The 14,569-nt window shown below is 44.3% G+C and overlaps 1 protein-coding gene across 3 annotated transcripts in view; it reads left to right on the forward strand.

Moving 5' to 3' along the window:
• The first annotated feature begins 926 nt into the window (after nucleotides 1–926).
• SPATS2L (spermatogenesis associated serine rich 2 like) overlaps nucleotides 927–14,569 on the forward strand; it is a 165,009-nt gene continuing 151,366 nt past the window's right edge. For 2 of the 3 annotated variants that reach the window (XM_042995019.1, XM_042995020.1), the window contains exon 1: nucleotides 1,123–1,271. The gene's annotated coding sequence lies outside the window, so the exon portion shown is untranslated. Of the gene's footprint in view, nucleotides 945–1,122; nucleotides 1,272–14,569 lie in introns of those variants that run through there. The other variant, XM_007094735.3, reaches the window with a different exon arrangement.

Raw genomic sequence — 14,569 nt, forward strand, 5'->3', positions numbered from 1 at the left:
AGCAGAAGATGTACCATTCTGCTATACACTCAGGGACCCCTTAGGAGTTCGGAGTGTGAGATACATAACTACCCCTGGTCTGAAATTTGTTAAGGGGCTTTGACATCCAAAGAACCGTTGAGAAACAGTTACTAGTATTGAGAATACGGGAGGCTAAGAAGTCACCATTTTTAAAAAATAAACTAAATTGGAGCGCTGCCTGCATTTCACTCTACTGCCTCTGGAAGAGGTGTGTTATCTAAAGTGCTTCCATCATGAATAATGATTGAGAAACTGCCTTTACTCTCCCGACTACTGTACTCCCAGGTACAAATCCGTGGACGGATGCCCAGGTGTCTATCTGGAACTTGGTTATTACACACGTTAGAGTAACCCATCCTCCAGGAGCCCATTGTGAACAAGAAGGAAAGGAAGGGGCGGGAACACTCCGGGTTAGCAGGGTTTCTAAGGACAGACCAGAGCCCCGGTACTTTTTGAGCGCCTAGTTAGTTCTTCAGGTCATTTCGAAATCTGCTATCTTTGTTTACATTTTGAGCTTGGCCCAGCACCAGAAAGCATTACTACCTTCTAAAAGGAGAAGCATCCTGCATTTGTAGATAGTGCTGGGGGGAGCAAAGTTCATTTTCCCTCGTGTGGGAGGACGACTCTCCGGCAACACGTGCGGGCTGTGACAAAATCTTTGAATAGCAGGGGCAGTTTAAGTGAGGTGGAGGATTGGGGAGAGGCGAGGAGGTAGGTGTGGGGCAAGCAAGCAAAGTGCGGAAGCTGTACGGGGATTCTTCTAGAAAGTGGGGTGGGAAAAGGAGCTAGGGAGGGCGTGTGGAGGGAAGGCATCTGTGTCAGAACGTGCGTGTGAGCGGATACAAAACCCGAGAGAGGCGTGAGCAGCGCGCTGTGTGTGCGAGCGGGAGCGAGGGGCGCCGGCTCGGGGTGTGTGCGCCTGGGTGAGTGACACTGAGGGGCGGGCTGGCCGGTCGGCCGGCGGGCGGGAGCAGCCTGCGAGGGGCGGGAGTGTCCCTGCGTGGAGCGGGCCGATCCGGAGTTGTGTCAGTGAAGGAATCCAGTCCGGGGGCCGAGCTGGCTGCGCCCTCCGCCGCGAGCGCCGGCAGCGCGGGGCGAGCTCCGGACGGCGCGCGGCCCAGGCAGCGGCTCCCGCTCGGCCCGCCCTCCGCGCCGCAGGGGCCGCTACTGCCGCTGCGCCTCCCCCGGCGACCGCGCCCCCGCCCGCCGTCTCCCGGCCCGGGACAGAGCGACCAACGCTCGGCACAGAGGTAAGCCCGGGACTCGCGGCCGCCGCCGCCCGGGACCCCCCCTCCCCGCGCGCCGGGCCCGGACCGGGATGCGGGGCTCAGGCGGACGCGGCGGGGCCTGGGCGGCCGGGACGGAGGCTCGGCCCGGGCCGAGCGTTCCGCAGCCTGGGCCGCCCAGCCCCCGCCGCCTCTCGGGGCGCTGGGTGTGGCCCCCGCTCGGCGCCGACGCGGGCTGGCGGCACAGACCGGACGCGGAGGTCGCCGTCCTTCCTTTCTCAGGCCGGCGCGAGCGAACGAGCCGGCGGGCGGGAGGAGGTGCCGGGTCCGGCGCACATTTGCGCGCCCAGGGCGAGCGTGTGGCCGCCGCGCTCCGACGTGGACCCGCCCGCCCCGGATCTGAATCGGCCGCGGTCCCTCGCCGGCCCTCCCCGGCGCGAGCGCCCCCTTCCACTCACGGGGCGGAGTGAGACCCACGGCCACCCGCCGCCCTCCTCCCTCGCTCGGAGCCGCGGAGCTGCCCGCCTTAGCCGGGACCGGCCCACCCTCGACCGCGTCCCGGCGCCCGGCGGGAGCGGGATGCGGTGGCCGCGAAGTCGTCGCGATGGCAGGCGGGGTGACGCGGGCAGACGCCGGGCGACCCGGCCGCGGGACAGAGCGGTCGCGCCGCCGCGTCCGGGCTTGTGGACCCGGAGTCCGCAGGCGGCGGCCGGGGTTTCGGATCCGGCGGCGGCGGCGGCGGACTGAAGCCCAAGGCGTCAGTTGTTTCAGAAACGCGGAGAGCGTTCTTCGCGCCCTCAGCACGCTAGACTTTGCGTGTCTCAGAAGATCGGCCCTGCTCGCTCGCACCGTGTTGGGTTGTTAATACTTACTGCAGACGTAGGAGGTGAAGGGCTGAGACTTCACCTGGACCGAGATGCTACCAAGGCTTCACATCTTCGCAAGTGGAGGCTTCCCGTTCTTGGGGGGTTGGGGTGTGTGTGTTTGTGAACTTCGTGAGCTTTCAGTTCCCAGCAGTCCTGGTTTCAGCGGATGTCAAGGTTTTGGAGACCTGACGCTGTAAAGATTCTTTCGGTACAGCATTTTCTTTTCAGTGTATTACAGAATCTGTAGCTTGAGAACTAGTGAAAAACCTTGAACTTCAAACACAGCCTCTTTCTTTACGTGAAATGTTATATGTAATATTTTTCACTTATTTAAAAAAATTAAATGTTATGTTAACTTTACTAGTCCTCTCAAAAGTAAAAAAAAAAAAAAAGACTCACATTTTAGAATCTATGCAGAGGAAAAGGCTTATTTCACTATTTGAAAGCGTATGGTCGTGTGACCTTTATGACATGGTTTTAGTTGGTCTTAGAGGAACAATTCATTGCCATTCTGATTGATTTTATTTTCTGGAGATTAAGCAGATGTGCAATATGGCAGGGAAAAAAGAGGACAGGAAGTCAGAAATTGCTTCATTCTGAAAAAGAAAATATTCAACTAGCAAATCCAATTATTGTGAAAGATTCTCTGAAAATAAAGACTAAGGTTGCCTTCTGGATAAAGTATTTCATTGGCTTTATAAAACTGTATCATTAAACCAGAAAGCAGTGTGTTGCATGCATGGGGGCAGTTTTAACAAGTAACTGTACTGTTAAATAATATCTGTGTATGTTAATATTTATTGGATCTTTAACTTGGGCAAAATCAACTTTGGAAATGATTTTCTATTTAAACAAAGCAAACATTGCTGCAATCTCTAATTAGTGTTTTGGATTAAACTCAAGCTTTGTTAAAACCTATTTTATGGAGGAATAGAATGTAAAATATATCAAATTCTGTATCTGTGTGGATTTACACACACACACACACACACACACACACGACTAGCCCCAAAGATAATTTGCATAAAAATACAAATGACTTGAATGCAAAGAATATTTAAGAGCATAGTAAAAACTCAACATCTGGGAAAGGAGTAATATACTCCTTTTTTCTTTCTTTAATCCCTGCCTCTGAAAATATTAAATTATTTCCTAGGGATCAGTTAGTTTAACGTACTAATTTAGACAGTCGAGACTCCTTTTGTATTTACGTTGTTTTAGGGAGCTCCCTAGTGAAAGTCTTAAATTGATTTGCTTCTGTGTTCCCACTGGTTTTCAAGTGGCCATTGTGGGGATGGGTATCTATGGGCTTGTGAAGCTGTTCCACCACCTCATGATGATCAGGGAAAGAAAATGCTTAGGCCACACCATTGCAGTCTTTGAAGTGCTGCCAGTCGGAAGCATCTCCTAGATCAATTTTGCTGTGCAGATAGAAATACCGTAAGAAGTTAAGCTTTAGAGATGTCTCATTTTTGGTTCTAAGTTTTATCAGTTTCTCAGTCTGTGATCATAGAATGGTCCTGTCATTAACAATGAATTTTCACTTATGGCATATGTGTGAAAGGCGCCTTGGTGGTCTTTATTCTATTTTCTTTACATAATTTGAATCAGCATCTCATGATGTGAGCTAGGACAAGAACTTTTGGTTACAGTTTTGGTAAAATGGAAGAAGTTGAGGTTGCTGGTAGTAAGATCCAGGCTGCCGCCACCTGTCTGGCCACATGATAAAAGTGGAGCGGGTTTTGTATGCAGTAGAAAGATATTGGCTGCTCACTGCCCTGTCCTGTTCTGTAGACCCTTTCCTGACTGTGATAATTATATCATATGTCTGTTACAATTTTTGTGCGCAGAATAGCCACTTTTATAAGCGTGGCACAGGACATGAGGGAAGATACATAATATGGAAAGACTTAAGTGATGGAGGCTGTTTATTGATTTTTGAATGATTGTGCATAATTCAGCTAATCAATTCATTCCATCACTGTTATGCCTTAGAGTGTAATCACACAATTAAAATATGATTTTCATGACACAAACAGTTAAAGACCAAGTACACATAATTATAGAGGAAAAACAAACCTTTCTTTTTTCTTTCCTTTTTTTGAAGTAGTCTGCTATGAAGGTGTTATTTCCTTGACACATCAAAATGGCTAATTTGGAGTTGTGATGCTTGTTATGTAAATAGGCCATATGACATATTTCTCCAGTTTATTCGTTCAGTGTTGTAATGGATAGGATCCCCTAAGTACCATAGCTAAGAATAATAGTCTGTGAAGATGTGTTTCTCTCTACTATTTATGTCGTTTCCATTATTTTTGTTTAACAGCTAGTATTTTTATTTTCTAATAAAAAATTCTTAAACGTGGGGTGCCTGGCTGGTTCAGTCAGAGGAGCATGTGACTTTTGATCTCAGGGTTGTGACTTTGAGCCCCACGTTGGGTTTAGAGATTACTTAAATAAATAAAAACTTCAAAAATGTTTTTCTTAAATATGATGGTGTTACCTATTTGTATAGCATGCAAATTTTTGTCTCTAGTATAGACACAAACTCTGTTCCCATTTATGCATGCAAATTTTTGTCTCTAGTATAGACACAAACTCTGTTCCCATTTATGCACCTGTTTAATAGACTTTTCATGGCGGATGTCCTGCTGTCAGACTAAAGGCTGCATGCCTGATACAAAGTTTTTGTATTCTTTGCTAAACCTATTCTTTTCACAATGAGAAGATGTTCCTTGATACTCGGCATTCTCTTTGTCATCTGGACTTGAGACCCAGGGACCATCCTCTGGCTCCTCCATCTTTCATACCGTGCATCAAGTTCTGTTAACTTTTCCTTTTTAATAGTGTCTCTGAACCGGTCCCCATATCTCCTCTGCATTCCTCACTCTCCTGGATAGCCCAGGCCATCTCTGTTCTAGGATGATTAGAGTGAGCTGTACCTTGGTCTCTCACTAATTGAGTTCTCCCCACTCTGTGTGCTCCCACCACATCAGCCTTCCTAAACTCTTCTCCTTAGAACTCCTCTCCAAGGATTGTCTCGCTGGAAGGCGTGTTGACCTCAGGTTTATCTGATTCTAAAGCCAGTACTCTTTCCACTAGTTCATATACTTTCCATGCCCTTGCCTTTAGTTCCACCTCTCAACCTGGTTTGAATGTACTTTACAGTCTTGCCCAAATTTGGTTTACCAAGTTTATTTTCTAGTCCTTTCCAACATGAACCTTCTATTCCTGGTAATCGGATCTCACTGCCCTTCTAAGATGACTTTGTACCCTTTTGTTCATGCTCTGCTTTTTAGAACATTTTTTTTCCTTTTTCCTCTAACCTAACAACCATCTCCCAGTTAAAGTCAGCCTGATCATGTTACTCACTGGTTTCTTCTTCTTCTGCCCTTTTGTCCACACCATCCCTTTAGACCATCAGGTACTCTCCGGTACTCTTGTATGCTTAATTCTTGCTTTTCCAACTAGACTGAAAGTTCCTTGAGGGCACTGTTCTAACTTGCATGCTATCCTTTAACTGTCTATGGGCCTTGGCATAGGAAGCTCTTGATAAGTATACCAGTGGAGTCCATAAGCCATAAGGGTGAATTTTTTCTAAATAGTGGGCTTTGATATTGCCTGTGTACTGCTCACCATTGTGTCCCCAGAGCCTAGCTTGCAGCTTGACACCTAGTCATGACCTCAATAAATATTTGTTAACATAGAAATTAATGTTGACATTGGATAAAAGGGAGAGGCATTTGAAGGAGGCATCTGTCAAGAGTTTTTCCCATTTTTCTTCTGTGGTTCTAATCAGCCTCTCCATTCATCAGCTGTGAGATTCTGAGGCCTCGGCATTTTCCAGTCTTGAGATAATGATGGAGGCTGGCAGTTGTGAGTTGGAATTAAGGAGGCTGTCGTTATTTTAAGGTGGAGTGATGGGTCCCAGTAGTGAGCAAAAAATAAAAGTATTCAGGCTTTATGCCAGTATTTTATACATAAAACAATTAGGCTAGAGTTCTCAGTTAAATAAAAGTTCAGCTAATCGGCCATAAAATCCCAGACTGTATCACAGGACTGCCCAACCTTTTTCATTTTAAAACTTCCTTGTAAATTAAAAAAAATCATCTGGGGATTCAAGCAGGGATGAAAGGTAAGGTAGGGAAGAGTTGGCACCCATCATACTGTGTTCAGGACAAAATTAAATTCTTCAAACTTCCAATAAGACTCACCTTGTACAAGACACTGTTTTTTGCCAGGAAGGAGTTTATAATCTAACAGGAGAAATGACAAATGTATCCCAGAAACAAAGGTCTAAGAGAGCTCAGAAGGGAAAATTTCCTTTCCTGGGATATGGTGGGGATCTTGAGTTGTTTATTGCAAGAGTTCAGTAGCTATCATTGGGAGTACAGGGGTAAGGGAATGGTGGCTGGGTGTGGGGGTAGGGAAGGGCAGGCCTATTCTAGAGTTCTGAGTCCAGTATCAGTATTCTTTTACCCTGCCACTGCTCCTAAACTGAAATCCCACCAGAGTCTCCTGGGCATTGGTGGGCTGCAGCGTTCAATAATGAAACTTAAAGCATCTACAGATCCCTGCAATAATTACTTTTGGTGCCAAGTGCTGAACTGACCATGACATAAAGCACAAAATAAATCTTGTAAGCAGTATAACCAGTGCATTCCTGGGTAGCATCCAACTTGCTCAGAATGCTCAAAAAGGTCTCCTGCATTATGGAGACACAGCTGAAGGTTGAAACTTTGATAGTGCTCTACATACAGGGAGAGGTCTGCCCTGATTGTGATCTCAAGTAGCCAGCCATCTGTGAGACGCTGCCCAGTGCATCCAGCAGAGCTCAATGAATGAGTAAACATACTGTTATACAGAACCCTAGTTCTGATTCTGTAGAAGTATTCCCATGAGCTGTAAAACTTGGACCAATGGGTTTACGTTTCAGGGAAGACAGATTTGGGGTCAGTGTAAGAAAGGTGGTCCTATTATGAGATTGTGCTATTTCATGAGGTAGCTAAGCCCCACATGACTAAATGTATTCAAGCACATGCTATAATACGTAGTGTCTCATTTAAATACATGCCCTATCTCCATTTTTCCTCAAAACAGTGCTCTGAAGTACATACTTTTATTACCCCTGCCTTACTGAAGAGCAATATTGAAGCCTAGAAAGGTTGAGTAGTGAGTTAGGTGTAGAGCAGATGTCACCCCTGCGTTTGAGGGCTGAGACTGAGTATGTATCGTGATGAAGAAAGGACACAAACGTCAGATGGCCATTAGGATTTTTTTTAAGTTTATTTATTTTGAGAGAGAGAGAGAGAGAGAGAGAACACGTGCACAAGCAAGCTGGGGAGGGACAGAGAGAGAGGGAGAGAAAATCTCAAGCAGGCTCCATACTGTCAGCATAGAGCCCGATGCAGGGCTCGATCCCACGAACCGGGAGATCATGACCTGAGCCAAAATCAAGAGTTGGACGCTCAACTGATTGACCCACCCAGGCGTCCCCAGACGGCCATTAAGATTTTTAAGGACCCTTCCTAACAGTAGGATTGGTGGTTTAATTCTCCTTAGGGATCAAGATGTTGATTATTGCAAAGCACAGATTCAGCAGCAGCAGAACCCAATGCTAGAAATTCAGAACAAAGTGAATACAATTATCACCATCATGATAGGTATCACTTATTGATTATCTCATTTAAACCTCAGGGTTATCTTGCAAGGTATAGATTATGTACCTTTTAAAAGAGGGAGACACCGAAGTCAGGAAAGTTACATAATTTGATTGAATCTGCATCGTTGATAAGTTGCAGGAGAGTCTGTTTGGTGTCTCACCCCCTCAAGTCCGGGCTTTCTTACACCGCTCTTTCTTACACTGCTTTTTTTCTTACACCGCTCTGCCAGGTAATGCGTGGTGATACTGAAATGTTTACCTATCAGTTCAGCACAGACACTGACCAACCAGAGAGGCCACAAACTGTAAACAACTGCTCTGGCTCTCCTGAGTAACCTGAGGTGATTTAGTTAGAGCCCAAAGGTATGCAAAAGGCTTGGTAGTGTACCAAGACCACAAATCTCGGGCTCCAGGAAACTAGTGACTTCTGTGCTCAGTATTTATCTGATTTTCTACATGATATGTAGGACTATTTTTAAAAAGCCTTCCTGTGTAATTTGGGGTGCATGGGTGGCTCAGTTGGTTAAATGTCAGACTTCGGCTCAGGTCATGATCTCTTGGCTCTTGACTTCGAGTCCCGCATCGGGCTCTATGCTGACAGGTCAGATCCTGGAACCTGCTTCGGATTCTGTGTCTCCCTCTGTCTCTCTGCCCCTCTCCCACTCACACCTGTCTCTCTCAAAAATAAATACATATTTTTAAAATTGTATTTCATTTCTATTTCTAAATAAAGAAAAATAGTTTTGCAATGGTAATGTTATATCTTCCTTATAAATGGCAGGTTCTTCCTCGTCACACCTTTTCTTCCCTTTATTATCTTTAGTCGGAGACTAATCTCTCTGGACAACATCGCTTCTTGCTTCCTCAGGGACCTTGTTCCATTATCTCTCTTTTCTTCAGGGTCTCAACCAACCTTTTCTTTCAGCGCATTAACACGCGCAAGTCTTCTCATTTTTTATAAAAACAGAAGACAGGACGAGCAAAATCCCCTTGGCCCCTTCCCTCTTGGTCTGGTTGTGTTCCATCCCATTGCTGTTGTCAGAAGGACTTGTTCTTACACAGTAACTGCACATCCCTTTTTCCCCTTTCTCTCCAAACCCCCACAGTCCTGTCCTCTCACGATGACCACCTCTGACCTTCAAACTGGCAGATCCTTTGTCTAGGATTCTCTTCTGATTTTTGACCTGTGTGCCTTTGTGATTACTCTCTGCTCTTTGAAACTTTGTCCACTTGTTTTCTGAGGCATTCCTCTCTCCTGCTTTCCATTTACGGCATATTCCTAATGTATTTTCTCTCTCAATGAAACCCACTTCACCAGTTTTTAAATCTGGGAGTCGTCCTAGATTCCTCCCTCTTCCACAACCCCTACATTTCATTGATCACCAAGGCCTGGAGAAGCCATATCTCTCAATCTCATTGGAATCTGCCCTGACCTGTCAAGACCACCACCACCATTACTGCTTTGGTCTAGGCCCTCATCACTTCCCTTGAGGATTACTGCAGTGGCCTCATAACTGGCCTCTGCCTTCTGCTTGGCCTGCCTCCAATCCATTCCCCACACTGCTGCCTTTCTAAAAGGCAGATTTGGTCACGACTCTCTGCTGCTTAAAATCCTTCAGCAGAGTCGGAGAAGCAGTCTCCAGGATAAAATCTAAGCTTCCTAGCATGGCACAAAAGCTCCTTTGTGATCTGGGCTCTCCCTTCGTGTGTGTATCAAAGTCTTCTCTAACGATCCTGGTCCCTGCCCCTGCCCATGGCATCCTTACTAGAGGAAACGAGTTGTTACAGGAAAGAAATGAGAGGAAAGATGGGAACAGAGAAGAGATTATAGAACTATGCTAGCCAGTACTGTAGCCACTAGCTGCATGTGGCTGTGGAGCACTTGAAATAATGCGAGATGTTTTGTGAGAGTAAAATACACCACAGTTCAAAGACTGTATATGAGAAAAAGATGTAAAGTATCTCATTAAAAGATTTAAATATTGGTTACTTAATGAAACAGTAATATTTTGGATATAGTAGTTTAAATAAAATATATTATTAAAATTAACTTCACATATTTATCTTTACCTTTTTTTTAACATGGCTACTAGAAACGTTTAAATTGCCTGTGTGGCTCTTATTATAGTTCTGTTGGACAGCATTGTTACAGAACATCTCCTCATTCCCAGGAGATACATCCTGTATGAGCCAAGCCCATGAGCTTGTTGAATGATTAAGTCAACCCTACAGATATAGAGAAGCAGCAATTGCTCAGTTTCTTAAATCCAGAGATACAAAGTGCTTTAGATAAGATTCGGAATCAAAGAAACAGATTGTGAAAGCTACAGCCAGGAGTCATGCATACAATGTGCACAGTGCTGAAATCATGATTAAAGCACATCTGTCTCCCTAGCCTACCCAGTTGCCGTCAGGAGTGAGAAGCAGGGATACTTGTGTAGTAGAGGGAAGATTTGAGATAAACTGTAGGAGCCGGGGAAGGGCAGGTCGAGTCACATTCCTGAGAAGCCTTCAGCTTGTGTGGCACCAGGTGGAGCACCGGGAGCCTTGCCCAGGTCTCTGAGATGCCCCATCCTGCCATTGATCCCTTCTGGTGGGCCAAGGCCCAGCTTCCCCACTGTCTAGCTCTGGAATTCTGAACAAACTAATGAACCAGTAGGTCTTGAGCCTTAACAATATGTGTCCTATAGAGTCATTGTGCATCAAACAAAGTGATGTGCCAAACAACTGTTGGTAAAGCACTTAAGATACTAACAGCAGCAGTCTGTGGATCAGTTGGCCCAAAAGGCTAAGGGCATGAGGGTGGTCAGAAAGACCCAGAAGATAATATACGGTGTCCTAGGAGATACACAAAGCTTTATGTCTTCACAGTGGAAAAGCCAACCAGTGATAGAAACCAGAGCTTATCGAGTTGGAGCAAGAGGGAGATACCTGGAGGTGAGGGGAAGAAACCATAACTATCATGATAAAGGTTCAGCAGGATCGGATTCCAGCGAAGTCTGATAGGCAGAGTGACTCAGTGCCTTCTCTCCTGGTCTTTTGCAGATTGTTCTGTTAAGCCCTTCATTTCAGGGGAGAATCCCTTTGAGCAGTTGTTTTTATTTGTGTCTACTTATTAGGCATTAGTCTACAAACGGAGAAAGTTTCATGTGCTAAAAAGAAAAGTTTGAAAGTCATATATGTACAGAAAAGGGCCTGAGAAAAATGGCGACCAAGTCGATGTGGTTATTGTTCCCCCATCTGCAGGGTGTGGGACCAGTGTAGGCTCTTTGCAGGAGGGTTGCCACTCCCTTGCGTATGTACCTTAGGGACTCTCCATGGGATCAGCCCTGCAGTTTGCCTAGGAAGCCAGAGCTCAGCCTCATTCTTGGGTACCACATTTTCACATTGTGCCCCAGATTTCACTTTGTCTCCTTCATTCCCAAGTCCCTGCTTTTCGTTTTCATGTAGGAATCCCAAGTTGCCTTAGGTAAGGGTCCCATCATGTACTTCCACGCTTTCTTAGGACAGTAGTCTTGCAGCTGAGCTACAAGCCTTAAAGGTAAGTCCCCTGCTGCTCCCTTCCAGGCTTCTTCAATACCGACACCTGCCAGCAATGGGCAGGAAACTCAGTTTGATAGATGTTTGAATAGCTTGCCTGGATACTGGCTGTTACCTGGTTCCAGACCCATGACACTGAGCACTGCTTATTAATGAGCTGCCCCACTGGCCTCTGGGTCCCATTTGTACCATATGTGCAACTTGGGAAGAGAAGAGGAAAGCAAAAATAGGGCGTTTTTCCTAAATTATGCTACGTCCACTTCTTTGTCTCCTATGGGAAGGCTGGTCTCATGTGTAGATGAGAAAGGTAGCCTTCGTGGTGTGATTTCAGACTCTGTACTACTGGAAAGGGCAGTTCAGATATCAACAGCTTCTCTTTTCCTGCTCTCTAATACGTGAAAGCCTACATTATACAAACTCTACTCCCTTTCCTAAGATCAATATGGTTTATCGGAAAAAAGAGGACAAATTTGTCACTTGAAAGACTTGGTTTTGACTTATGTAATTGACTGTCTATATTATTTAAATTATTTAATCTTCCTGAATCTCCATTTTCTTATATATGAAGTGAAATTAATAATACCCGCTTGTTTTGTTATGACTAAATAAAACAAGATATAAAGTGCCCAGCAGCAGGGCCTAAAATGCAAACGCTAGGGAAGTGGTAACATAAACTTGTTAGATGTGTGTTCTTTAGGTTGAATCATTTTATAGACCCTTACCCAAAACTGATAAGGAAGAGAAGAAGCAATCTGGGTCAAGGGGCCCAGATTTCACCCATGCAAGGGTGACAAAGGACCATAAGGAAGTTGCCTTCATGGTTTGCTTAAGGCCAGTCCTACCTAATGGTTTGCATTTGTGAAAATATTCATCTGGGATTATGAGTACAGCATGAAGGCATGGAAAAAAGGCTTGTTTACATCATCTGCCAGGATAGCATAAGAATAAACAAAGCAAGTTTTTGAATCTCTGAATAGCCAGGTGCACTGCCATCAAAATAAACTTTTATTTCTATTCTTTGCTGATACATTACAAATAAAGGAAGTCACTAAAATACCCTGAAAAGGAAGATTCATATACAAATTAGACACTGGGGACAGATTTCACACTCATTTTGTTGGAGCCATTCTTTCCTTAACTGTGGATGTTTGGAAAGTTCTTTTGTTGTAGTCTTTGTTGCTTACAAGAAGGGAAGAAAAGCTTTAGTATACTAAGGAAAGAGTGGTTTTGATCAGAGGCAATATTGTTCTCAGTGTGGGCTGGTTGTAGTGATTTCTAATACATAGCTGAGAAAATGCACTTATTGAAGAGCCGTAAACAGCAGTGAAATACTCTGATCTGACATACTGCCACTTCTGATCGATGAATGTTATTATAGGAATGTGGGCAGTCCTGTAATTTTTAAGGGAACAGTAGATGTTATGCTGGCTATTGTGGCTGCTAACATCCTGATCTAGAAGGTCTTTGTCCCTTCTATTTACTTCCCCTGTGAGGTCTGAATAGTGGACTGAATTCAGTGCACGCATGGGTCTCCCAGTGACTTCCTCAGCTCTTGATGCAATTAACCCCCCCCCCCACTGTAATACGATAGCCTCAGTATAGTGTCATGTGAAAACTGTAAACTCTCAAGGAGAAAATGCAAATCAATTGCTCCCAAAATTAAAAATAAAAGCATTAAAAATATTATTTAGTGCTGGTTTGTGGCATTGAATATATAAAGTCGCTTATTGTTTTGATAGTCCCAGAGCAAGAACTGTTTCAGCTGCGATGGATGATATCAACTAAGGTTGCCATGACAACATTAATTTATAATTTCCAAACTTTGGTAGAATTTCACCTTCTGGACTCTTCCAGATTGCATTTAAATTTATAGTTATTTCTCATTTATTAAGGCAGGCATTTTTAGGTATTGCATCCATAAAGCCCTAGGACTATCTTCATGAAAGTTACTAATGTGAAATTAGAAGCGTAGAATGCACGTTGGAAGGGGATAGAGGGTGCTATGGTTTAATGTACCCCCACAAATGCAGTGTTCCTTTCCGTGGTATCCCAGTCAGCCAGCTGCCATTTGAACACTGCCAGGAGCGAGAACTTCACAATTTTGCTATGCTGAGGAATTTTGACAGTCATCACAATGCTTCTAGATCTGAAGCGCCTTTAGATTTGGACCTAGTCTCATGTGTGGTTGGACCAGTATCATTATGAAGCACAGGCAGACAAAAATGTTGAAATCTGCTTCCCTGCAGCTTCCCCATTTGTCTTTTGTCACCCTTTGGAGTGCCACAGAATAGACACCTTCTGTGTGGTAGCTCTTCAAATATTTGACCGTAGCTATTGGACCTCCTACTCAGAGTCTTCTCTTTTCAGGCATACGTGGTCCCAGCTCTCTGAACTGAAATCTCCCATCCTGTTAACACTCCTCTGGTCGCCCACTGCTCTGCCCATGCTGTTTTAAAAGCGAGGATCTTCGACTCCACTCCCTCCTCCTGAGTTCTCTGAGCAGTAGGAAACTCCCTTGTTCAGGGCACCCTTCTTTTATTAATCCAGTCAAATATTGTATTGGCCTCCGTTTTAAACCTGGGCCAGCACATTGTTGGTTTGTCACTAAAGTCAAATAAAATTTCCAAGTCTTTTCTTAAACAACTACTACAAAGCCAAGTCTCCCTTACTCTGTGCTTGTGCAGTTAATCGTGTGAACCTGTGTAGATGATTTTACATTTATCCTTGTTACATATTGTCTCTTTTGGTCAAATCATTTTTCTTCTCTAGCAAGACATTTTTGACTTCTAATTTTTAAATTCAATTTATTAGTGATACTTCTTTCACTTATTATTTATTACACATTTGAGAATTGTACTTTCTCATTGATAAAATGTTGACCAGGACAGGCCAAAGATAGAGACCTGTGACTTTCTACAGGAGACTTGGCATCAGTATGTGAATTTTGTTAGTCTTGTCTTGTCTTTTCTTTTTTTTTTTCTTTTTTCTTTTCTTACTAGTTTGATAATCTTTCACTTGTGTTTCCTTTCTTCTCCCCAGGCTGTCTAAGAGGATAGAGTCAGGAAATATTCAGTCAAATGCCTAAGTAATGCTATCATTGTTGATCTTCTTATTGCCAATCTTAGAACCTCCATTTTGAAGTGAAACAAGATTAGTTTGGGGTTACTTTTAGATGGCATTTTTCTTTTGAAAAATTTACTAAAATCATATCTAAATGACCTTATTTTAAATTTAATTTAAAAAGAACAATTTGG

The sequence above is a fragment of the Panthera tigris genome, chromosome C1, assembly GCF_018350195.1.
Source record: "Panthera tigris isolate Pti1 chromosome C1, P.tigris_Pti1_mat1.1, whole genome shotgun sequence".
Classification (NCBI taxonomy): domain Eukaryota; kingdom Metazoa; phylum Chordata; class Mammalia; order Carnivora; family Felidae; genus Panthera; species Panthera tigris.